Source organism: Heterocephalus glaber, unplaced genomic scaffold (genome assembly GCF_053883595.1).
Source record: "Heterocephalus glaber isolate CG9 unplaced genomic scaffold, H.glaber_assembly_v1.0 deba00001442, whole genome shotgun sequence".
Taxonomy (NCBI): domain Eukaryota; kingdom Metazoa; phylum Chordata; class Mammalia; order Rodentia; family Bathyergidae; genus Heterocephalus; species Heterocephalus glaber.
Window position 1 is genome coordinate 47520344 of NW_028258296.1, and position 27642 is coordinate 47547985.

The 27642-nt window shown below is 40.5% G+C and overlaps 1 protein-coding gene across 1 annotated transcript in view; it reads right to left on the minus strand.

Annotated features, from left to right (window-relative positions):
- LOC101709038 (monocarboxylate transporter 1) overlaps positions 1-11067 on the minus strand; it is a gene marked incomplete at its 5' end in the record, with an annotated part of 34892 nt that extends 23825 nt beyond the window's left edge. Inside the window, 1 exon segment of the mRNA NM_001310305.1 lies at positions 10931-11067.
- Positions 11068-27642: the final 16575 nt, after the last annotated feature.

Below are 27642 nucleotides of genomic sequence, written 5' to 3' on the forward strand. Positions count from 1 at the left end.
TGCACTTGCCAGGCAGGTGCGGTGCCACTGAGCTACATCCCTGTTTTTTGAGATAGGGTCTCACTATGTAGCCCAAGGTGGCCTCAAACTCGTGGCAATCCTCCTGCCTCAGCCTTCTTAAGTGCTAAGCCACCATGCCTGGCTCTTGCAAAGCTTTTTTTTTTTTTTTTTGGTACCAGGGATCAAACTTGGGATCTTGCACTTGTGAGGCAGGTGGCAGAACCACTGAGCTAAATCCCCAGCCCTTGCAAAGCTTTTTTTTAGGAAAAAAAGTCTTCATAGACACTAAAGATATATCAGAAGTTAGCATTATTGCTTCAAAATATACTATAGTTAAATATTCTTTTTAATTGTTGGCAATTTAAATCTTAGACTATGTTGTCTTTTATATAACTATCAATTCTTGCTGGGCATGGTGGCACTTACCTGTAGTCCCAGCACTCAGGGAGGCTGAGGCAGGAGGATCACCATGAGTTCAAGGCCAAGTTAGGCTATATAGTGAGAGTTCAAGGCCAGCCTGAGCTACATAACAAGATTTTGTCTCAAAAAAACCAAAAAACCTAAATAATTAGCAAATCTTCTATTAGAAATATTCAATTTCCAAATAAGCATTTTCTTTTCCTGGAAAGTACAGTAATTATTGAAGCACTCACTTTTCCTTCTATTCTACTGAGTAGATTTCTAGGCAACAGGGTAAATACTAACTTTATTACACAATCACAACAGGCTGAAGAAATGTATTTCCATTTTGTTTGTTTGTTTGTTTTGGTTTTTTGAGATAGGATCTTGCTATGTACTTCAGGCTGGCCTGGAACTCACAGGGATCCTCCTGCCTCAACTTCCTGACTGCTAGGATTACAGGCATGTGCCACCATGCCAGCAGAAAGTGCCTTTTTGGCCCAAATCCATGCAATTAGGAATGAAAAGGGTGAAATTACAACAGACCCAGCAGAAATCCAGAGGATCATCAATACCTACTTCCAGAACCTATACGCCAATAAGATGGACAACACAGAAGAAATGGACAGATTCCTAGATACATACGAATTACCAAAGTTGAATGAAGAAGACCTAAAAATTCTGAACAACCCAATATCAACCAATGAAATTGAAAATGTAATTAAAAACTTATCAACTAAGAAAAGCCCAGGCCCTGATGGCTTCACTGCTGAATTCTACAAGACATTTAGAGAGGAACTGCTGCCACTACTGTTTAAACTCTTCAATGAAATTGAAAGGGAAGCAATACTCCCAAATTCATTCCTGGAAGCAAGCATCACCTTGATCCCTAAAGCAGAGAAAGACCCAACTGAAAAAGAGAACTATAGGCCAATCTCACTAATGAACATAGATGCAAAAATCCTCAATAACATACTGGAAAACAGAATGTAGAAGATCATCAAGAAGATCATACACCCTGATCAAGTGGGATTCATCCCAGGGATGCAGGGATGGTTCAATATACAAAAATCAATTAATGTAATACACTATATCAATAGAGCCAAGGACAAAAACCATATGATTATCTCCATAGATGCAGAAAAAGCATTTGACAAAATCCAACATGCATTTATGATAAAAACCCTACAAACAATTGGAATAGATGGTCTCTACCTCAAACTGATAGAAGCCATCTATGAAAAACCAACAGCCAGTATCATACTAAATGGTCAAAAACCGAAATCCTTCACACTAAAATCAGGAACAAGACAAGGATGTCCACTATCACCACTCTTTTTCAATATAGTTCTGGAAACATTAGCCACAGCAATTAGAAAAGAGAAAGAAATAAAAGGAATAAAGATAGGAAATGAAGAAGTCAAATTGTCATTATTTGCAGATGACATGATACTCTATATAGAAGACCCCAAGAACTCCACCAAAAGTCTTCTAGACTTAATAACCAAATTCAGTCAAGTAGCTGGTTACAAGGTCAACACACAAAAATCAATAGCTTTCCTCTACACCAATGACAGACTCACTGACAGAGAAATAGGGCAAATAATTCCTTTCACAATAGCATCCAAAAAACTGAAATACCTAGGAATCATCCTAACGAAAGAAATCAAAGACCTCTTCTCTGAAAACTATGGCACACTGAAAAGAGAGATTGAAGATGATATCAGAAAATGGACAGACATCCCCTGCTCCTGGGTAGGATTAATATAGTGAAAATGGCCATACTTCCAAAACTGCTATATAGATTTAATGCAATTCCAATTGAGGTCCCAGCAGCATACTTCATAGACCTCGAGAAAACAATCCAAAAATTCATTTGGAGCAAGAAGAGACCCAGATTAGCAAAAGCAATTCTAGGTAACAGAGACATGGCAGGGGGTATCACAATCCCCAACCTGCAACTCTACTACAAAGCTACTGTGATAAAAACAGCATGGTACTGGCAAAGAAACAGACTTGAGGACCAGTGGAACAGATTAGAAGATGCAGAAACAACGCCAGACACACTCAGCCATCTCATCTTTGACAAAGGAGCCAAACACCCTCACTGGAGGAAAGATAGCCTCTTTAATAAATGGTGCTGGAAAAATTGGGCTTCAACTTGCCAAAGATTAAAACTAGACCTATATCTCTCACCATGCACTAAACTAAAATCAAAATGGATTAAAGATCTAAATATTAAAATAGAAACGCTTAACCAGTTGGAACAGAGGTTAGGTAGAACCCTTGAAGACATCGGTGTAGGAAAAGATTTTATGAACAAAACCTCAGTTGCCTGAGAACTAGCACAAACGATCAACAAGTGGGATCTCTTCTTATTAAAAAGCTTCTGCACAGCAAGAGAAACCACCAGCAGTGTGAAGAGACAACCCACTATGTGGGAAAAAATCTTCACCTGCTCTTCTTCAGACAAAGGTCTACTATCTCAAATCTATAAAGAACTTAAAAAGATCAGACCTCCCAAATTTAAAGACCCAATCCAAAAATGAGCATCTGAAATGAACAGGCATTTCTCAGACAAAGAAGTAGAAATAGCAAATAAATACATGAAAAAATGTTCAACATCACTGGTCATTCGAGACATGCAAATGAAAACAACGCTGAGATTCCACTTCACTCCAGAAAGAATGGCTGCTATCATGAAATTAACCAATAACAAATGCTGGCGGGGCTGTGGGGAAAGAGGAACCCTGCTCCACTGCTGGTGGGAGTGTAGACTGGTGCAAGCACTGTGGAAATCAGTATGGAGATACCTCAAAGAACTAGGACTGGAAGTCCCATTTGACCCTGCTATTCCACTGCTGGGGATCTTCCCCAAAGAATTAAAAGAATCATACCACAGTGATATATGTGCACCCATGTTCATAACAACACAGTTTGTAATAGCTAAAACTTGGAAACAGCCCAAATGCCCATCAACTGGAGACTGGATAAAGAAAATGTGGGTTTTTTAATAAAATGGAGTACTACTCAGCCATAAAAAATGAGCAATTAGAGATATTTATAGCTAAGTGGATGCACATTGAGGTAATACTCTTAAGTGAAATAAATAGGACACACATGTATAAATACCAAACAGTTTCTCTGGTGTAAGAAACTGAAAGTGTAAATAAGGACTAAATGTATAATAGGTAATGTGAAATAGGAAGAAAAGGGGCAAAGGGGAAGGAAGTGAGAGGGCTAGGGGAAAGGATAGAAGGGAATGGGATTAATATGAAAAATAGGAACAAAATCTTTGTAAAAAGGGAGGACTGGAGGGGTTGAAGGGAGGGCTGGGCAAGGGTGAAAAATAAGAACCAAGAGAGACTATGTAGAGGTGCAAATTTCCAATGATGAATGTCATTATATTGTATACCTAAAATGTAACAATTATTAGAATGAATAATCGATAATGTAAAATAGGAAGAAAAGGTCCAAAGGGGTAGGGGTAGTGGGAGGGGCAGGGGAAAGGAAAGAAGAGAAAGGAAAAAATGATGAGAAATGGAAAAAATGGAAATAAAATCTTTCTAAATAGGGAAGGGTGGAGGGCGTGAAGGGAGGGCTAGGAATGGGGAAAAAATGAGAACCAAGATGCATTATATAAAGGTACAATTCCCAGTGAGAAATGTAATTGTGTTGTATACCTACAATGTACCAATAAAAGAATTTAATACCAAAAAAAAAAAAAAGTGCCTTTTTTTTTTTTTGGTACCAGGGATCCAACTCTGGACCTTGTGCTTGCGAGGCAGTCAATGGAACCACTGAGCTAAATAAATCTCTGGCCCAGAAAATGCATTTCTAATCTACAGAGACAGTTATTTCAAACTTGAGGTTCACTGAGGTCTTCAGGGGTTCTTGCAACTGAGCAAAATAAAGGCATGCAATAATAATGAACTGCAAAAAAAAGGTCTGAAGTGATGTCAAGTACATTTGTTGATGTGAAACATTCAAAACAGAGTAAGAAAATCCCAATTTGATGAAGACATTTTCATTTAACTTATGGCACTTAAACTAGAACTTCTCTGGAAACAAATTATTCTGCCTAAATTTATAAAAATCATTTTACCTTCACATATACACAAGCACTTTGTTAAGTCAAGATTTGTAGTAATTAGTAAACAAAAGTCCATAGCCAAAGAATTTACTTAACATGTGACATCATGATTATATAAACCCGTGACATCATGGTTTACTGTGATCTGGTTACTGTGTTGCATCACTGGTTCCCTTTTACCTCACTCACATGGCAACAGTAGTAAATTATAAGCTGAGATTCTTAGCCTCTTTAATGCCAGATTTCTTTGGCATTTTGGTAAAATCTATGGAATACTTGTCAGAATCATGTTTTTAAATGCATAAAAAATGCAAAGGTACAGCTATCAAAATATTCTAACTAAATATAATAAAGTACTTCTAAATAACAATAACAAAGACCAACAGTGGGTATAATTACAACAGTTACTCTGAAGTGGTGATGAGCTTAAACAATTTCAAAGACAGCTGAAAATACAAAACTGTATATTATGAAGTATATGATTTCTACTGGTAACAAAGTCACAGGTACTGCTAATACAACTATAGTTTGCTGTCTACATTCAATCAAAAGAAATTCCAAATTTTTGTTAGAGGTCAATGAAAAGACGTAAATTTTTCTCCAAACAAATTTACAGACTCCCTAAACGCCACACTCCTTGGGGGACTAATCTACAGACCTCTGATAGGAAAACAGAAGACAAAGTTAATAAAATAAAAACAGCTTTGGTTCTCAAAACTCAGTAAGCAAGTTACAAAAGGCCCTGTTATTCTTCACAATAGTCCAACACAACAGAACAGTATTATTAGTCTTTTATTCATGCAATAATCTCCAGAAGATTTGGGCTGCATGCAGCATGGTATGGTGGCACACATGTAATCCAAGCACTTGGGAGGCTAATGTAGGAGGGTCACGAGTTTGAGGCCAGCCCTGACTACCTAGCAAGACCCTGTCTCAAAAAACCAAAAAGAATCGTGCTGCACAAAGCCCTGGGTTCAATCCTCACCACCACAGAAACAACAAACCCACTTTAGGAGAACCCACTTTAGGAGGATTTATATAGGAAGAACACAATCACAGGGAAGACATATTTCTCAACCAATGATGATCAAATATGCAACTTACCATACCAGTACATTTTGAGCAATTTCTTCTTCACACAAATTGTAATCACACCAAATTCAACCATACTGTGAGTTGCAATTAGTAAGAGGGTATTGTGGACAACCCAAAGAACTGGATCCCTTTGAGAAATAGTGGCACCCTTCACTGGCTTGGTGTTGCAACTAATGTCACTGCTGTGGTGGATGTGAACTCATCCTATCAATATGGTACCGTGACCCCAGAGCACTGACAGCTACTTCCATAAGAAGATTGCTATTGCTGTTTTAATCCCTACTCTGCAAGATACTAGGGCTCAAATATGTCTTTATTACTTTTTCCCCCACAGGTTCACTGTAAAATCTGTGCCGCCCCCCCCAAAAAAAATGCATGGAAGAAAATGCCAATTTGTCAGGGCAAATTAAAGTACAACACACATGATCTAAAAGGGTAACTGAGAGCAACATACTTAAAAGGCCACTGTACCATCACAGCAGTAGCCTATAAACTAGGCAGTGGCAATAAAAATGAAGAGGAGGGCGCCTACTAGGGGACATATTAAGATGACTAAGAGGTTTGTTATTTTTGAAGACTGTGGATTGAACCAGGACTTTATGTGTGCTAGGCAAGCATGGCACACATGGGTATGAGCTACATCCCCAGCCCTTTTTATTTTTTGAGACAGTCACTAAATTGCCAGGCTGGCCTTGAATTTGTTATCTTCCTGCCTCAGCTTTTCAACTAACAGGCATGTTAGTTGGGGATTACAGGCATGCACCACCCATGCCCCAGGTAACTCAGAGGTATTAAGCATGATTAGTGGAAGAACGGTGGAGTCTCAAGAAAAGACTAGGTTTAAGGGTGAGAAGTTGAGACTAGATAAAGATGCTGAGCTTTAAGTGACATAGTAAGTTACCTAGGAGGTAACTGGAAAAGCAAAGGGAGATAAGAATAGTCAATCTCGGCTGGGAATTTAGCTCAGTGGTTTGGCCACCTGCTGTGCAAGTGCAAGGACCCGAGTTCAATCCCTGGTACCAAAAAAAAAAAAAAAAAAATAGTCAATCTTTGTCCTCAAGAAAGATTTAGGTTTGACAGTGCTTCTATCAGGTATTCCCCAAAAGTTATGAGAACAGATAAGCTCTGAAGAAAGAGCAGAGAAGATCAAAAGAAACCCTATCATTTTTTTTTTTGGTACCAGGGATCGAACTCCAGACCTTACACTTTCAAGGCAGGCAGCAGAACCACTGAGCTAAATCCCTGGCCCAAATAAAGCCATCTGAAATGAACTAACACCAAGTGCTAAAAACTTTTGACAACTTAATATAATAACTTTTAAAGATGTACCTTGATATATCTAAATAAATTTCTCTAAAACATGTCTCAGTCATACACTGAAAACAAACTTAAGCCTTCCTATTAAAACTGTATTTCTTTCTTTATAGACATATTCTAGCTAATAAATTAAGAATGGTATAATTAGAGGCCCACTTAAATTATTGCTATCTGAAACCACTGTGAAATGATGGAATAAACTGATAATCTATCAGAAAGAACAACCAAACACCATGTCCCCTGATGGAAGTACACATCACTCCCTATGAATTATACTTGCCCTCTCCTTTCAGACCCATACCAGGAATCAAACCTGAGCCAATCTAGCTACCAATTTACATGTAAGACATGGGACAGAGGGACATGCTAAACTAGGACAAGTTAAAACTATACCATAGGAGCTGGGCGTGGCGATGTACACCTATAATCTAAGCAGTCTGGGAGGCTGAGGCAGGAAGATTGCAAATTTGAGCCCAGTTTGGCTAATTTATCAACTAAGTGAAACCCTATCTCAAAATAAAGACCTTGTTTGGACCCCAAATCAAATCAACCAATTATTTAAAACTTAACAGAAAAATAAAGTTACGAAAATCTGAATAGTGACTAAATACTTAGTTATGTTAATTTTTAAAGGTGGAATGATAGTGTGATTAAGATTTTCTTAAGAATGGTATCTTTCAGATATATACTGAAATATTTATAGATGAAGAAAATTGCATCTAAGATTTGCTTCATAATAACCGAATGGGATAATCCATGTCTACCAGAGAAAGTATATAGGAGTAGAGATGAAACATTAAGGGCTCAACTATTTGTGTTTTGCAAATTTCCGTATTAAACTGTTTAAAAAGGAAAAAACACCACAAAATAAATGCCAGAGTGCAAGGTCCCGAGTTCGATCCCTGGTACCAAAAAAAAAAGGAAAAGGAAAAAAAAATAGATGTCAGGAATGTCACCAACAAAAACAGAAGAAAGGAATGGAATGGTTTTGATTTTTTTTTTTTTGGTACCAGGGATCGAACTCGGGTCTTCGCACTTGCGCAGCAGGCGGCAAAACCACTGAGCTAAATCCCCGGCCCCTGGTTTTGAATTTTGTCTCCAAGCTTTATAAACTGGGCTGCCCTGGTCAAGCCATACAAATTGGTTAAATGGAGACAAACTTCTATTTGCTCAAGCTAGAAACCTGGGTGATAGCCTTAATTTCTCTTGTTTCTCCAAGTCTCTTCTATCCAAGCCACCAGCAAATCCTGCTTCCCCTTTTCCTCCATCCTCCCACTATTGCCCAACTTTTCCACTCATTTCACACCACTCTCCACAAGCGCCTCCCTTTAACGGGCTCTCCACAATACATCCAGAATCATGCTCCTAAAATGCAAAATTAGATCAGGCAATCTGCAGCTCCACTGGAAATTCTTATTCTGCTTTCAGTCAACTTCAAGAGTCCTCTTTTAAGCTTTTTTCCCTAGTCTCTTCCTCAATTCCTTCAAATGGCTTAAGACCCTCCATCTCTTCTCATTCTTTGTAACCCCTCTCTATACTTTAGCTTTGGCAAAATCCTTTCAGTTCTTGCACTGACTATAGCTCTACTAATGTCTGAAATGCTCTTTCCATCTATCTTCACTCTCCTGCCTGCGAGGCTTTTTCATCCTTCAAGTCTCAGGTTAAACAGCATTTCCTCAGAAAGTCTACCCACATTGCTTCTCTCCTAAATTGGGTGTCTACTCACACCTGGACAATTGTGTTTGTTCCCAGAGGAATGTGAACTTCTACCATAACACTCTACACGTCTGTGGAGAGTATTTGTTGTGGTAATTATACATTTATCTGTTTTCCAGTTAGACTATAAACTCTAGGAGGCCAAGTACTGAGATTTGTTCATTGCTGAATATGTACAATTCATAACTTTCTAGACTGTTTCTTCTTCCTAGTCTTTATACGCAACAAAATAGCCACATGGGCGTTTATACACAGGTCTGAATCCTGCATAAGAACGCATATTATGAAATGAACTAAAAACAGAACTGGAATGAAGGTCATGAGTTGGGAAGTTATTACTCTAAAAAAATCTATTTTCAGCCTAAGATACTATGTATCCATATTGATAACTTTAGAGAAAACTCAAAAGTGCTAACCTTACAAAATGGGAGTCAAAAGACACAGTTATGGCCCAACCATTAACAAGGTTTCATACCTTAGATATTGAATCACTTAACCTTTCCAGCCTGTTTCCTTCTCTGTAGAATAACAGAACCAACCAGTTGGTTTTAAGATTCTTTTCACAGCTAATATTATATGCCTTAATTTTTTGTGTGTGAGACATGTTCTCATTATGTAGTTCATCCTGGCCTTGAACTCAACAGCAATCCTCCTGCTTCGGCCTCTGGAGTGCTGGGATTACAAGTGTGTACCACCAAGCCCAGTCTATGCCTTAATATTTAAAGAGTGAAAAGCCATGTAAACTATTGAAATGCTAACTAGGTGGTTTCATCCTATTGTAGTATTTTTTTTTCCTTCTTAATCTGTTTAAGGATGTTATAGTCTATTATGTTAAGCTTACAGCTAAATCTGTAAATCTATTCAGCTATAAAAAGCTCACAAAATGCTCCTCAGACTACTAGCTTGAATAATTTAACAAGGGCTACTGCAGTCTGATGAAACACAGCGTCTATTTAAACCCAGAATGAATTACTGAAGTATATTCAATTTTGGTTGAAATTTAAAAACTGATCGTCTGTTTAAGGTCTAGATGCCTTTAATTCTTTACCATTTCTATAGCAATCTGAAGGCAAAGTTATACCCCAGGGTTTAAGACTTGGGTTTATGGCTATCATTTAACACCTAACTAAAAAACTGAAGATACAGTGTCTGTTTCACCTCATTGGGCTGGTAGCCGAGATAAAAAATTGTTTAACAGCCTAATTCCTTTCTACATTCTTCCAAACTCCCACAATCCAGAGTTCATCCTATCACGAAATGCCATTTGATTTCCCACACTTATTTATCAGGGAGCTGACATGTACACATTTTATTTCCAAACCAGAATAATTTTTTAAAATTTCTAAACTAGTAACAGTAAAGTAGCCTGTAAGCGTTTTGCTATCAGTGGACACCCACTTTATAATCAGCTACTGGAAACCCGGGTGAAGACTGTAGTAGTAGCACGTGTGCTTCCTGGTTTAGACTGATTACAAAAAAAATTTTTTTTCACAAGTGCTTGCTGCACCAAACACGTCACGACAAAGAAATGAAATGCTAAAATGCACGCGGGGAAAAAAAGGATGTAGTTGGAATCACAAGCGTGCGTCTGACCATATATAAGGCTATCCTTTAGACCGCCCTGGGCCCGAGCGGGAGGGCGCCTCCGCAGCCACAGGTTGCACGACAAAGAGCGGCCCCCGCCTCCACCCCCACCCCGTCGGCTCAGAACTGAGGCTGCGGGCCGGCTCGTCCCCTCCGCCAAGTGTCCTCTCAAGCCCTACTGTCTCGCTCGGCAGTGGTCAATGCAGCGCCTCACACCACTCTAGCAAGTCATCAGGTGGGACTGATTGGCCGGGGAGAAGGCTGGGGCGGGCATGCCACGAGTCCGAAATAACTCCCGCCGAGCCCCTCGCCTCGCGGCCGGAGCAGGCAGGAGTCCTGAGGCGCCACGTGAATCGGCCCTACGTCGCCCCCTTTTGCAAATCAAAGCATCTCTCAAGGAGCCTACTTAAGATTGGAGAGGAAGCCACTTCCAAGGTCACCGGGTACCATGACCGACCCCTGAGCCGGGCCAGCAGCCCACACCTGCCCACGGGGACCCGCGGTGCGACGGGGAGAGGCGCTGATCCCTGCGCCTCAAGGTCTCCTTCACCATCGCCGCGTCTGCTGAGCCACGCGGCTGTCCGCGGCCACCATGCCCTCTGTCGGGCCACCTCCCTCCCCCGGAGACTGAGGTCCCCAGCAACCCCGAGGGTCCTTCCGCCCCACTGGGGCGGCGAGGGCACCAGGGGGTCGGCGCAGAGGGTCGCCGGCTGCAACCAAACTAACCGTTAAGCGCGTGGCTCCAGGAGCCAGGCGCGTGGGTGACAAGGCGGGCGGGCAGAAATTCCTCTGGGCCCAGGGCCCGGGGCCAGGCTCACGGCTCACGGCTCACGGCTCACGGCTCACGGCTCACGGCTCACGTCCTTCGCCTGCCGCCTAGTTCGCTCGCTCGAGTACCCATGCGGCCGGCTGCTCACGTCGCAGCTCGCCACTTTGTCTGGCGGGGCCAGCGCGGCCGCCTTATAACCCCCCCGGGGGGGGGCGGGAGCATGCGCACAGGGGGCGGAGCCGGCCCGGCCGCCGCCCCCTCCCCGCCTTACAGACACACGAACTGCGACTCGCTCCTCCAAGGCTCGCGGCCGCGCGTGCTCGCGCCCGAGCGCGCCGGCGCCCCCTCTCCCCCACGTGACTCGCAGTCCCAGCTCTGCCTTGCGGATTTAGTGGCCGCGCGGCTTCCTCTCTCCACCCAGCCCTATTCTGAGGGGCCTGTGGCCACTTACGCGCGTCCGGGACGACCGCGCTCGCCTCCAGCTTCAGTTTTTGACGGAGAACAGGGAAAAGCGGCCCGAGGGCCCAGCCCTGAGCTGGGGGGCGACTGGCGCGCGGAGTAGCCGCAGAGCGACTGGAAGAGGAGGGACCGGGCAGCATTTGAATGGATGCGTTGCAGCGGCTCCGGAAAAGGCGCCTAGGGGCTGGCGCGAGGAGCCCGGGCAGTGGACTCAGATGCGCTGGATGCCAGTCTGGGCCTGACACTTGGGTTCCGTGACCTGGGGAAAGTTACTCAAACCCTCGGGGCCTGTTTCCTCTCTTTAACGCGACAGCAGTAATAGAACCGACTTCGTAGGAGAATGTACGGAACTTTCTTACCTTAGCCTGGCCTGTACCGGTTATGAATGGTGGGTATTAGAGATCAGTCGGTGAGGCGAACAGGTAAGAGTGGGGAGACTGGCCAGAGGGGTAGGATGTTTCATCGGAAACCTGGAGACCGGAGCGTGCAGAGGCCGAATTGTTACGGACCCTGAAAGTTTGCGTCAGGATAGAATTATAGTTTACAGTAATGGAGGGTAGATTGTGTGCTAAGCACTTCACCTAAATGATTTGTATAATCCTCACAACCCTGTGAAGCACCTACAGCGAAAATAAGGGACCCTAGGCTCTGAGAGGTTAAGTAACTTTCCAGAAGTTAAAGAGATAGGAAGTGGCCACCAGTGGATTAGACTCCAGGGCGTGATTTTTGTCCTAAGCCATTGTTTGTTCTTGATCAAGTCCAGGCATCAAAGTGTGTCTGTTGAAGGGACCAAATTATTCGTGAAGTGTCTCTGATCTCTAGAGAAATTGAAAAGAAAGAAAAGTCCTCTGCTTTTAAAGAGTTCACACAGTTTTTGTGGAAGCCAAGTCAGACACAAATGACCAACATTTGTTGAGCACTTGCTGCATACCAGAACCCTGCCCTTCCCTTCATATCTTCCTCCCTCCCACTTCTCACCCCCATATAATTTTCACAGCTCAATGAGGTAAACCTTACATTTCTGTTTTACAAATGAGGAACCAGAGATTGAGCAGTGGGGATTGGAGGATCAGGTCCTGAGAGGTCCCTGTACTTTCTCTCACCCACTGTGCTCTTTTCAGTAACAAAAAAAGTAACCAGGAGACAGTATGCTTGTTGAGCAATAGTTGCTGTGTTTGACAAATATAAAAAGGGAAGGGATTTTAGGTCGTTAGAGTGAACAGGATTTACAACAGCACTGCTTTAGGATTGTTAGGGTGGCAGTAACATTCAGGTAAATAGTAGGAAGGCTGAGTCAGACTAGGAAACTGCTTCAGGTGTGAATTTATAAGGGCCTGCACCAAGGAATGTAGTGGGAAGTGGTGAAATGATTCCCAGGGAATTTAAAGGCTTATTCAGCATAGTGCAGTAGACTCACAATATGGGCCTGGCAGCCAGAACTCTTGAGTTCCAACTTTGATACTAGCTGTGTGCCTCTCAGCAAGTCATTTTACATGACAAAGCCTCATTCTCTACTTTGCACGAGGATAATACCTCATAGTTATGATAATAAAAATTATTTCAGACCCCCCCCTTTTTTTTCTTTAGCAAACTGAATCATACTAGGCAAAGACTCTACCATCTACCACTGAGCTACCTCTCCAGCACTGTTTTTTGTTTGTTTTTTGTACCAGGGATCGAACTCAGGTCCTTGCACTTGTGGGGCGGGCGGCTGAACCACTGAGCTACATCCCTGGCCCCTGTTTGTTTTAATCTTGAAAATCGGGGCTGGGTATGTAGCTCAGTGATAAAGCATTTACCTAGCATGTGTGAAGCCCTGGGTACTATCCCTACCACTGCAAAAAATAAACAGGAAAGAAAAAAGAAAAACAGATTTTTCATGAATTTTGATCCTAAAGTTTAAAGCCACCTCACTTCAATAGACTCTTGAAGATTCTGAGCATGCCCCTCACGGGCTCATACTTTGTTTTATATTGTAATTTTGTATTCCTGTTATTGAAGATAGCCACCAAAATTGTAGACTTATCAGACCCTACAAAAACTGGATCTGCCCCCCACAGGGTTGTGAAAAGAATACAGGCTTTGTTTGGAATCCGAAGACCCAGTTCCCATAATTACTATCTGGGCAGTTAATTTACTGAACTCTTCTGGTCTTCAGTTTCCTCTACAAAGTAAACTGAAGATAAGGTGTTGTGATAATAAAATGAGATAGTATTTGCAAAAGTGATTGGTAACCCTTGGAAAGTATTCTACATGTATTTATGAACTAATATTATTTACCTTAATAGAGTGCATGAGGAAAAGATCAAAAGAACCCCAAGGTTCATAGCTGAAAAATAGTAACAGGGTGAGTGACCTGATGAAAATGAAATGGTGCAAGTAAAATCCTTACTCTCCAGCCAACTTTTTTTTCTTTAGGTAAGCCCTGAGACACTGAAGAATAAATTAGAAAGTAGAGGATCAAAAATTTAAAGCTGAGAGGAGGATATATCTAGCACACCGACTACATTTTATGGAAATGGAATTTAAGGCCCAGAGAAGTAAAAGATTTTTCTAAAGCCACTGATCTTGTGAAAGGCATGATTAGAAGAACTAGACCCTGAAGCTCCAAGTTCTCTTTATTGTACCATGTACGTACACTATTCTAACAAGATAAAAGCATCTTGCCACAGGAGTCTTTCAGAATCATTACATCAAAACCAGAGAAGTCATGGTGCTCTCTAGTGGCTTTTAGCTTTATAGCAAAATCCTCAAGATCCACAAATCTACCTTAAGGGTTGATAGGGTTTTTGATGCTATGGTTATCTGCCTCTGGGAAATGTTATACTGTACTATGTGCAAGCTTAAGTGGGCACAGCATTGGAATATCTCAAGGTATGAATTATGACTTCAGAAATTAGTGACAGCTGGGTGAGATGGCACATGCCTGTAATCCCAGCACTCTGGGAGACTGAGACAGGTGGATCAAAAGTTCTTGCCTAGCCTGGGCAGTTTAGCAACATAGCAAGACCCTGTCTCAAAATAGAAAACAATTTAAAAAGGGCAGGGGACGTAGCTCAGGGTGAAGGCACTGAATTCAACTCCCAAAACAAAGAAACACACACAAAAAAACAAGCAACCCAAAAAACAAATCAGTGACAGGATGAGAAACCCAAAATTGCAGGTAGTGGAATCACTGAGCTAAGTCCCCAGGCCCCATGTACGTACTTTTTTTTTTTTTTTGGTACCAGGGATTGAACTCGGGTCTTTGTGCTTCTGCAGCAGTCGGTGAAACCACTGAGCTAAATCCCTGGCCCCAGTATATGTACTCTTTAAGTTGACTAAGTTGCTCAATTGCTTTATTTGGGAAGGAGAAAAATTTGTGTATTTTCTTTGGAGAGCTAAAACTACTTAACTTGCCCTCTCTCAATTATTATTTTTGTAATGGAGGAAATAGGAAGTTACTGTTATCCCCATTTCATTAATAAACAATTCAAGAAAGTATTTTTTCAACCAATATTTAATTAACACTCCCTCCACTCATAATTTATAATAATTTAATAGAGGATATTAAAAGTGAAATTTGCTTTTGAACTATGATGAAAAATGGTTTGCTAAGCAATCAGCTAGAGTAAAGGAGATAATGTTCATCTTAAAAACTTTTTCTTGTTTTTTATTTTTCTTTGCTACTGGGGATTGAACCCAGTACCTTCCCATTGAGCTACATCCTCAGCCCTTTAAAAAAATTTTGAGGGGGAGGAGTGAAGGAGGGTAAAAGAAGGGGGAATGGGGAAGTAAAAAGAATTAAGATGAGGGGCTGGGGATTTAGCTCAGTGGTTCCACCACCTTCCTCCCAAGTGAAAGGTCCCGAGTCCATCCCTGGTACCAAAAAAAAAAAAATTAAGATTGTTATATTCATATACCAACTCCCCACGATGGATGTAACCATTATGTACTGCAAACATATACTAATAAAAATTTTTTAAATATTTTTAAACTAAAAAAAAAAGTTTTTACAATTTTGAGACAGGATCTCACTAAATTGCCTAGGCTGGGCTCAAACTGGCCATCCTCTTGCCTCAGCCTCCCAGAGTGCTGGTCCCAGGTGTGTGTCACAATGCCTGGCTCTAAAAACATTCTTTGATGCTGAGAGCTCTGTCATTCATAGCATCTTCATCTAATTTCATGTTGTATGTCAAATGTAGTCTTGATGCTTCCAAAGGCCAAAGTCTGGATCTGTGAAGAACTTAGCATTTTTTGAAGAATAACTCAGTTTTGGTGTGATGCACTCCAGGCCCCTCCCTGACTTCTCCCTGTTTCTCCTACCTCTTGGTCCTTTTTTGACTCTTTATCTTCAGCCTGCACTAGTTTAATATCCTAATCACTTACTTCTCTGGTTCCCTGCTACCATAAGATAATTTGGTCAAAACAGTTTGTTAGAAAACAAATTACTTGCCATAAAAATTTCAACATAACAAATTAATAAAAAATTATTATTTCCAGCCATGGATTTTTTGGTGTGTTTGGTAATTTTGGTAGCCATGAATTTGTTTTTCTGCTTATTTGGTTTCTTTGAGAATTTTTTTGATGGACATACATATAAATATGTTTTCTGAGAAATTATATATTTTTTTAACAGTTTAAGCGGCTTGATAGTTTGGGACATTTACATTGTTCCTTAATAATTGTCTAAAATGTATTTAGATTTAAAAGTAAATTCTAAGAGCTGGAGTGTAGTTCAGTGGTAGGAGAGCATATGCAAGGCCTTGGTACCACAGGGGAAAGAAAGTTTAAAAACCTAAAAAAAATATAAATTAATGCTTAAGACTTTAAAGGTAGCAACACAATCCATATGGAAGACAAGTAGCTGAGAGTATTCCTTTATGACATGTTTATCCTCTAATTCAGTTTCTTTTAGACCAGACAACCTGAGCCTGTCTTTATAGTGCTTCAGTTCCCATACCCTCAGTCCATTCTGTGACATGATATGGCTGGTTTCTGCCAGCACAGGGCAGTTTGGGGCCATGCTCTTTGTAACTTATATCCCTGTTTAGGATCTTCCCTGGCAAGCATTCCTTCTACCTAATCCTGAGCATCTTTCTTTTTTTCCCCCCATTTTTTCCTCCCTTTCTTCTTGTCCATAATAAAATATTAAGGCAGAATGAGGGGTGATTAATAATAATAAATCGGGGCCAGGGATTTAGCTCAGTGGTTCCACTGCCAGCCTCGCAAGCACAAAGACCTGAGTTCGATCCCCGGTACCAAAATAATAATAATAATAAATTGACGATGGCTAAGATTTATGGAATACTTAGGTGTTGCTCTAAACATTTTTTTTTTTGGTACTGGGGATCGAATCTAAACATTTTATATGTATTAACTCATTAATTCCTTGCAACATTGCAATAAAGTAGGTAGTAGTTTAATCTCCATTTTACAAGCAAGTATAGATACAAAGAGATTAAGTAAAATGCCCAAGATCACACAATCAGTATTGTCTGGCATCATCGGGAAGTAGTCATCATTGAGTTTTCATCAAAAATATCTGAGTAGAAGTTGTCATTTGTAATTGTTGATACAATAGGAGATAAATTTAGGTAAGCAGGAGGTAGTTTCCTTTCTGGTTCTAAAGGCAGCGTTCATAATGGTTGTTAGCTCTACCAGGAGTCTAAGTCCGATGGCCTCAGACTTTACATATTTATCTCCTTACCAGTAGGAGAAATGGCCTCTGCCTATTCCTAGAGAACCAAAAATGAAGGGAAAGGGTCATATCTTCTACAGTTGTTTATTGGTGCACCACTCTACCTATCCCTGGACTTATTTAATCTGAATTAAGAATGCAAACTGAAAAGATTTCAAACCTTAGGAAAAAGTTAACCAGCCCAGTGTAAAACAATAAGGAGTGGTGAGCAGTGTGGGGAAAGAGAATCTATATCTTTCTACACATCAAAATTCAGACATTTAAAATGTACTTAATGAAACACTTCTGTGTACAGCACTAACTATATCCAAGTTTAATTTTTTTTTTTTGAGACAGGGTCTTGCTATGTAATTCAGGCAGGCTGGCCTTGAACTCATTATGTAGCTTGGGCTGGCCTTGAACTCGAGGTAATCCTCCTGATTTAGCCTCCAGATTGCTGGGATTATAGGCGTGCACCACCAAGCCCTGGCTGACATTACTAAATGACACATTATTCAGTTATCCAAAAGAAAATAGAATCCATAAAACTCCTTATGCTTTGTTTTAAATCAATATAAAGAGCCAACAATCACAGGAAATTGTGTGGGAGGTTAGAAAGTGAGGAATGGGCGGGAAGGTTGAGGGAGTGGGGGAAACAAAACACAGAAGAAGGGGCCAGGGATTTAGCCCAGTGGTTCTGGCACCTGCCTCGTATGCACAAGGTCCCGAGTTCGATCCCCAGTACCAATAACAAAAAAAACAACACAGCATCAGACTAGCCTGCTCCAGCATGGTCTCTGCCACAGTATTTAAGAGCTAGACTGAAAGAAAAAAAGACTGAATGGGGCATGGTGCACACCTGTAATCCCAGGACAATGAGAGGCTGAGGCAAGAGGATTGAAATTTGAGCTCAGCCCGGGCAATTTAGCAAGACACTATTGGAGCTACTGTACTGTTTTTATCATTCCTTCATAGACACACCTTGCTACTTTGTCTCAGGTACACTAGCCACAGCAGGAATAGAATATGAGAAATTACTTGTGCCAGGGACCAATGAGAGCACAAAGCCATAAATTGCAGATGGGCAACATAGCAGTGTGGCCATCCAAGTAGAAGAGTAGGAGCAACCTTCATCTCATGCTCCATCAGGCCCAGACAGGCTAGATAATGGGGTTTTATTTCTGTTTCCAATTAAAAGATCAGTCAATCCGGGAGCCTTCTAGCTATAGCAGGTGTAACCATTGTCTCACTAGTCACTCACTTGATTAGTCCAGAGGAGACCACATCATGCATGAAACAGCCCAAACATGCTTTAACCATAACATAGGAATATATAATTTAGGCTTTGGTGGCTACTGAGACCACTTACAAAATCCAGGGGAATGAGAGGCATAGACTCCAAGAGTTCCCAGGGGAGCTCCCAGTCTCTGTAACCATAACCTAAGCAGAGGCCTTCCAAGAACCTAGGGCAGTTCCATTCCACACACACCCCCATATTTACAGGTGTGTCACTAAGGTATTTTTATGCTCAGTCACATATTGAGTAATTTTTAGTTTATAAGTACTATAAAGCTAACCCTAGGTTAGCTTGTCTCATACCATGTTCTTAAATGCTAGGTGTTTTTTTTTTTTAATTCATTCAATTTATTCAAAATCCTGAGGTCATAGGAAAGGATGAGGATGAAGAAGAGGAAGGTAAGAAGTAGGAAAATGCTATTTCACAGTTCCATCCCTGAACCTCTATATGTGCTGTTTCTTCAAAGAAAATGCTTTTTCCTGGGTTGGGGATATAACTCAGTGGAAGAGTGTTTCCCTAGGTTCCGTGGAGTGGGAGGCAGACTCAAGGGCAGTGTCTTAGTTACTTTTCTGTCATTGCTGAGACAAAATACCTGATGCCCAAAGTTAAAGGAGGAAAAATTTATTTGGCTTACAGTTCTTAGAAGTTTCAGTCTATAATCAGCTGGCTTTAAGGCAGGATGGTGTGGCAGACAGGCTTTGCAAGGGAGAAACAGTTCATGGCCGCCAGAAGGTAACAAAAACCAGAAGATAGCAAAAAGAGCCTATTTTCTGCCTCTTTTATCTTACTCAAACTACTTGAGGGCGTTAGCACTCACACCTTTAATTCTAGTGCCCTCGGGCCTAGCCCCACCATGAATCAATCACACACTCTAGATTCAACCACCTCCAAAATAGCCTATGACCATATGAGGCTTTGGGAGGACATCCAAACATAAGCCATAACAGGCAGTGATGGCAAACCTTTTATAGTTTTCAATGATACAAACAGCCTGCTGCAGCACGTATACCATAGGTTGATTACCACTGCTCTAGGGTATAGTTTTATTAATTCTATTATATAATTTAAACCTCCTCTTATTTCAATTTGGCTTTCTTACTAATTAATGTGAATTAATTCATAGTTATTTGCTAACTACATTCTTTCTACCTAATTATTTTTCATCTTCAAATAAATTGCTTAGGAAGGGCATCTCCCAATCCAATTTTTTTTTTTTTGGAGACAGAGTCTCATTATGCAGCCCAGCTGGGCTCCACCTCACAGTTATCTTCTTGCCTCAACCTCCTGAGTACCACTGTGCCCAGCCCAAATTTTTGTAAAAACTTTATTTCCTATTTTCTTCCCAGGTTGCATGATTATTTTGGAAAAAGCATTGGCTTACAAATTAAATTCCTTATCTTGCCCTACCTCCTCTAGAAGACCTACATCTTTCTTATTGTTTTCTTTTAACATTACATATTCATAAACCAATCCATGGGAAGAATTCCTTAGGGATATTAATGGATCTGCTGATGTAATAAGGACTTCAAGGAAAAATCTATGCAGTCTTTGTACCTTAAAATTCAGGCATTTCTAACTCATAATACTTGTCTATTTAGAGTGCAAAAGCTGTGGGGAGTGGTTGGTCAAGCCTATAATCTCAGTTAGTTGGGAGGTTGAAGTAGAAAGATTTCAAGTTTGAAGCCAGCTTGGGCAATTTAGCAAGACCCTATCTTAAAATATAGTTTAAGGGGGTGGGGGTTAGGAATGTAATTCAGTGGTAGAGTGCTTGCTTAGCATGTGGGAAGCCCTGATTTCAATCTCCAATACTGCAAAGAAAAGTTAAAGCCGTAGGATTCAGAAATTATGTTGAGTATTGGATAGCCATATAAATGTTCTGTGATCTGATTTATACATTTTTCATATAGAAATCTTTTCATCCAGTTAAAGTATGTTTCTTTTCATGGAAGAGAAAGCTGGGGGTGATATATTTTAATGTGCATAAGAAAAGTTTAGAATCTAATACTTTCATGCCTTAGGCAGGTGATAAATTTTGAGTGTTCAAAGAAAGACTTAATGTTCCAAGGGCAAGTTTTTTTATCGATACATTGGCAGATTTAAATTTTGTATTAGTGTTTGGTATGACTTCCTGACAACTTGGAAAGTTAACCTTTCTAAGACACTGTCTAGTAGGAATTGGCTCTTTTTCTTTTTTTGGAGACAAGGTCTTGCTATATATCTCAGGCTGGCTTTCCTGCCTCCGCCTCGAGAGTTCTGCAATTACAAGCATGCACCACCACACTTGGCATGGTTCCTTCTTTTGAAATGTTTGCTTACTCCTTTTCAAAGAGATTGCAAGACAATTTTAACTTACTGAAGAACATTTTTCACTTCTTGAATATCCAGTACAACCATAGTATACTTCCTTTTACCCCTCCACTCTTTGTTTTTGTAGACTGGAAGGTATCCAAAAATAATGGTAGCACACATAGATGAAGGCTAAATGCAAGCTGGTTTTCAGTCTTCTCCTGGCTGCTCCCTCTTGGCCTTCTACCTTCCCTCAGGAAAAGAATTACATGGGCGATTACTCTACAGTATCTTCTTGCATTCAAAGTACATATGAAGTCTGGCTCAATTAAATTTCATGACACCAGAATTGTTGAAAGGCAATAAATTATTACTGTATAATTTGTGGTTACAATCTTAGATATTGACATTTCTATTTATAACCTGTTTAGAAAACAATGGGGTGTGAATTTATCTCAGCCTTTGGACTAGCAAAGGACATTGTTGCAAAAAAACTGAACATTTTTTCTTTCACGGTTTGATTTTCTGTCTTCAAAGTGTAACACTATAAATGTCTTACAAACAAGGCTGTTTTATTTCTTGTTATCAGACAATATGATGCATATAGATATATATATATGGCTAGTAGATTTTCATTGGTTATGATGATACATACCAGCAAATACTTTTTTTTTTTTCTGTATTGAATCCAGGGCCTTTCTTATTTTTATTTTGAGACAAGATCTCACTAAGGGGCCGGGGATTTAGCTCAGTGGTTGCACCACCTGCCTCGCAAGCACAAGGACCCAAGTTCGATCCCCACTACCAAAAAGAAAAAAGAAAAAAAGATCTCACTAAGTTGCTAAATTGCCTACTTGCTGGGCTCAAATTTTCAAGCCTCAGACTCCCAGAGTGCTAGATTACAGTCCCACTTCATGTGCCACCAAGCCTGGCATAGTAGCCAACACTTAATAGCATGTCCTCTGTAGCAGGCATTGTTGTCACCATTTTACATAGAGTTGCTCAATGAAAAACCACTTTTATCTTGTTGTCTTTATTTTTCTGGCAAACTCTGAAGAATCTATGCTGCAATAAATCCTACAATTCATTCTTCACCTCCCCAACAAGAATAACTAGAATTCCAGGGTTTTCTCATTATTTTGATTACAAGAATCTGTCATCCTTTTAGACTCATGCTAGTCCCCAAAGCTTGATCTGAATACACAACAGATAACTGCTTTATCTTAAGACATAAACCTGTAAATAAAACCTAAAGTCCTGCCTGCCTGGCAAGCGCAAGGTCCTGAGTTCAATCCCTGGTACCAAAAAAAAAAACAAACTACAGTAACTCTATTTGGCCTAAGCCCTTGAGTTTAGTTTCACTGAAGAGAAGCATTTTGAAAATGAAGCCTGCTCTGCCTTTCATCATCTTTCAGGAAAATTCAGTCATGTCCACTTCCTCAGCAAAATAGGTATATACTTCCACTGGCTGTGGTGGCACATGGCTGTAATCCCAGCACTTTGGGAGGCTGAAGTAGGAGGTTCGCAAAGTTGAATTCTGCCTGGGCAATTTAGCAAGACCCTGTCTCAAAAACTATAACGAGCTGAGAACATAGTTCAGTGTAAAGGCCCTGGTTTCAGTCCTCAGTACCGCAAATAAAGTAAAATTTAAAATTAGTTATATAAATAAGTAATTGAATACCAAAGTTGATCATACAAGATTCAGACCAGCCTGGGCAATTTAGCAAGACTCTGTCTCGAAATAAAAGGGTTGAGGTTATAGTTCAGTGGTAGAGCACGTGCCTCCTAGCATGAACAAAGCCCTGGGTTTGGTGCCCAGCACTGCAATGACAAAAAAAAGGTAAAATTAGAAGATTGTAACTCAAAATGTTAAGGATGTATTTTCCCTTAGTGCTAGGGTTGTAGCTGGTATATATATTTCCCCTCCACCCCCACCCTCAGTGCTGAGGGTCTTAGTGAGCTACATCCCCAACCCTTTAAAAAAATTTTTTTTAAATTTTTATTTTGAGATAGGACATCACTAAGACACTGACTTGCCCAGGCTGAGCTCTAGCTTTTGATCATCCTGCCTCAGCCTTACCAGGTGCTGGTATTACAGGTGTGTGCTTGTCTATACTATACCTAGCTTGTTTGTATCTTCCCCCCCCCCATTAAGTTTATTAGTACATTTTAGGTATAAAATACATTTACATACATCATTGGGATCTTGTACCATTACATGAGTATCTTGGTTCTTATTTTTTTGTTTATATCTTTATTTGGATGTTTTTAAAAGATTTCCTAAGGCGGTATCATGACTTCCTGAGTAAAAAGACATTCTACCTAGATATTTTAAATATCTAAAAAACTGGAAATAATTGAGCATTGCATACCCAAGAATGGAAAAGAGGATAGTTTGCTTATCAGATAAAATCGTAGAATATTCAAAGTGGAGGATGGTTTAAACATAATTTAATCCAACTCCCTTTGTTTTGTTTTACTTTAAATAATTTATTTATTTGTTTTGAGACAGGGTCTCACTATGTAGCACAGGCTGACCTCAGTGGTGATCCTCCTGCCTCAGCCTCCCAAGTGCTGGGATGACAAGAGTGTGCCACCACACCTGGCTTGGCTTCCCTTTATTTTACAGATGAAAAATCTCAAGTTTATCCTAGACCACACAAGAAGTGTTTAGAATCAAAACACTAATTCCAGGGCCAGGGATTTAGCTCAGTGGTTCTGCTGCCTGTCCCACACAAGCACCAGGATTTGAGTTCAATCCTGGTACCAAAAAACAAACAAACAAACAAACAAGCAAAAAACACTTAATTCCCAGGATCTTTAGCTCCTCTTCTTCCTTTCTACTTATGTATAATGCATTAGTTGGCAACTCTGAAAAGAGAGATGAAAAACCTTAGGATAAAGAGAAAGGCAGTATCTTAAATAGCATAACATAGCTTTTCTTCCTGTTTTTGAATTGGCATTTGGCAAAAAAAAAAGGTCACACCCTGTATTTATCTCCAGAATAGCCTATTTAAAATAAAACCTCTAAATACAAATTCATGATGCTGATTTAAATATCCTTCTCTGGGCCTGGGATTTAGCTCAGTGGCACCTTGCCTGTCTCCCAAGTGCAAGGTTCTGAGTTCCATCCCCAGGACAAATAAATAAATAAATAAATATCCTTCTCTTTCTAACATCCTTTTTTTTCTCCAGTCAGTGCTGTTAACCAATAATAAAGCAAGTAGCCTTGGTGCTCAGACTCTAAAACAGATTGTTGTAATTATTATTTTAATTTTACTCTTTTAAAAAATTCTTTGGTATTTATTTTACAATAGTTTTCATAGTTGCATGAGATAATTTGGGGAAGTAATCTGAGAGACTGTATGACCTAGCGTTTTTTGGAAGCAAGTACCAGATTCCGATACCAATACTTAACAGAAATCTGTAAAATGATATTTTTGTGGGGGGTTTTTTGGTACCAGGGATCAAACCGGGGTCCTTGTGCTTGCAAAGCAGGCGGCGGAACCACTGAGCTAAATCCCTGGCCCTGAAAAATGATGTTTTTAAATGATTAGAATAAGGAAGGAAGGAGAAAGGGGGAAGGGAATTTTTTTAAAAAGAATTAAGATGTGTTATGTGTGTGTACCAACTCCCTACGAGTTATGTAATCATTATGTACTGCAAGCATGCACCAATTAAAAATATAGAAAAACCAGTCCACAAGTTTCCAGACCACCTTGAGGATAGGAGAATGGGGTCCCAATATTCTTATCACTCTCAGATGAGCTTTAGCACCCAGTTAATGTGCAGTTACCATGCCACTGGAAGATACCCCTCTAAGGATATGTACTCTGAAACTGAAATCATAAACCAGAACATTGGATGTGTGTCTCATACATAACGAAGGAGGATGGAAATGTAACATGCAGCTGCTTTAAGCACTTGGCTCTCACCAATGAAGCTTCCCCTCTGCATCTATGATCCACCATCTTCCTCCATGAGAGCCATTTAGTGCTCTTTAGTTCTCATCCTGCATGCTACAAAACACTGTAAACTGATAGCTGTTACATTAATCTAGTTCATGGTTGGTTGATGTGGCTGATGGGCTATAGGAGTAATTGGCTCAGCTGTTTGAGTCAAGAAAGAAAATCTACTGTAAGAGTTGTGTGCCCTGTCCTGAAGGGTTAGGACTATGGCTTGTAATCCTAATTAAGCTCTTTTTAAAACAATGTCCCTGGGAGCCCAGTGTGGAGGCGCACTCCTGTAATCTCAGCACTCAGGAGGCTGAGGCAGGAGGATCACCACGGAGGCCAGCCTGTGCTACATAGTGAGTTCAGGGCCAGCCTGAACTACAAAGGGAGACCCTGCCTCAAACACAAAACAAAACAAAAAACAATATCCCTGGAACAAGTTACTCTCTTCTATAAGTTCTCCAGTGACATGATTGATGACACTGGGGATTAAACCCAGGGCCTTCACACTGAGCTACATTCCCAGCTCCATAGATTGATTGATTGATTGTTTATTTTTTATAATTTTTTTTGGAGGGCACAGGGGATCAAACTCAGGACCTTCTGCTTTCAAGGCAGACAGCGGCACCACTGAGCTAAATCCCCAGCCCTATTTTTCAATTTTTGAGACAGAGTCTCACTACATAGTTCAGGGTAGCCTTGAACTTACAATGTTGCCCAGGCTGGGCTCTAACTTGTGATCCTCCTGCCTCAGCCTCCCAAGTGCTGGGATTATAGGCATGTGCCACTACAGCCTCCAGTAATATGATTAAGCATGTATTCCTGTGTGAAATAGTGGAATTTTGAGAACATACTGTTCTCTCCATTTGGAGTTCTACTTTTCTGTTGCCAAATCTTCCTTACTCTTTGTTTGTTTGTTTGTTTGTTTTTGGTACTAGGGACCTTGCACTTGCAAGATAGGTGCCGGAACCACTCTTATTCTTTGGATTTAAGTTGAAACATCAATTTTTGAGCAGTTCTTTTCCTGACCCTACTTTTCTACTGTTCAAAACCAGAGTAGTCTTCCAGTGTCACTCCACAGCACCTGGTACTTAGCTTTTTGCAACCAATGTCATGCTTACTACAGTAATTGACTATAGGCTATCTTCCTTATCACTCTCTAAGTTCCATTAGTGTTGACATTGTGACTATCTTCTGTGTCTTGAATCTTCTAGCACCAAGCATTGTGCTTCACCATATTCATTTGTGACAAAACCTAATATCAAACTCTTTGTGCCTTCCTAATCATGCAGGTAAAATTGAGAACACAATTAGAGCCAAAAGGAATCTTAGTTATTGAATGGTTCCCCCTACTTTATTATTTGCCTTTTCATTATAGCCACAATCTAAATTCTTCTCATCATTTCTAAGCAATCATTTCTAGGAATAATGTAGTCTATTTTTATTTTTTTCTAGTACCGGGAGATCAAACTCAGGACTTTGGACTTGCAAGGCAGGCGTGGCACCACTGAGCTAAATCCTGGGCCCTATTTTTATTTTTTAAATTTTATTTTATTTGTTTTTGGTACCAGGGATCGAACTCGGGTCCTTGGGCTTGCGCAGCAGGCGGTGAAACCACTGAGCTAAATCCCCAGTCCCCCAGGCCCTATTTTTAAATGAAGCCAAAAATCCAGGCTTACCTTTATCGTTGAGTGTTCTATTTCCTCAAATCTTAGTCAGATTTTTTAAAAATATTGGGCTCCCATTGAAAAGAGTTCATATAATTTCTAGCCACATTTGAGAATGAGGATAGAGGGAGGTGATGGGAAAGGGACATAAAAGGAATCAAGACGCTCTATGTTCATGTCCCAACTCCCCATGATGAGTATAATTACTATGCACTGCAAACATCCCCTGATAAAAATAAAGACTAAAAATAAGAGAGAATGAATTTATCAACTTCAAATAAATTTTTTTTTTTGGTACCGGGGATCAAACCTAGGTCCTTGCACTTGCACAGCAGGCGGCGAAACCACTGAGCTAAATCCCGGGCCCTGCCATTTATTATTTCATTGATTGATTCAACAGCTTGGGAAATATCAGTATGTAGCACAGATTCTTGCCCTCAAAGAAATAATCACAGGACTATTATGGGATTGACAACTCACTAAAAACTGTTCTTGCCTTCTGAGACTCGCTTGCATTTAAGGTGGGAACACATGATTTCAGCTGGCTGATAGCCTCTGAAGGAAGTGACATGCATCATCTCAGGCTGAGGAAGGTACAGCGATACCTCGGTTATTGAATGGCTCCAAGCTCGAACTTTACACTACTCCAACAGCAGAGTTCAAAGAAATCTGCTCGGTGCTTGTAACTATACTGGATAGTTGAACTGAAAATCCAACCTGAGGAAACCTGCAGAATGAGTCACAGGTCACATCTCCTGCGGACAGAAAAAGGTGATGCTTCAGTCAAGGCACTGCTCTCACCCTGATGACATATAGTACTTGTGTTTGTGCATTAAGACATTTGTCATTGTGGGTTTTTTTTTTTTGCACTTTATGTAAAAATATCATAACCATTACTACAAAGAAAGGCAGTGATACTGGTATCACTGCCATATAAGGATTATAAGTGTAATCCTTTTTTTTCTTTTTTGGTACCGGAGATCAAACTCAGGTCCTTGGGCTCATGCAGCAGGTGGCGAAACCACTGAGCTAAATCCCTGGCCCTCCTCCATTATTTCTTAGGGAACAAATATGTTCAGTTCTCGAACCTTTTGGTATTTGAACATGAATTTAGAATGAATTGAGTTTGACAACCGAGGTATCACTGTATATGTTAATGTGCCCCCCCCATCGCTTCTTGGCCTTTTGGCTAAGATCAAGTGTAATGTGCTCCCCCAACCTCCTTTTACCCTGTCACAGCAGCCTCAGAGATTGTGTGTTCTACATTGTCCAGCTACAAGATATGGTCTGAGTCAAACCAATTACTGAATCTTTCTTTTCTTTTTCTTTTTTAGACAGGCTCTTGCTA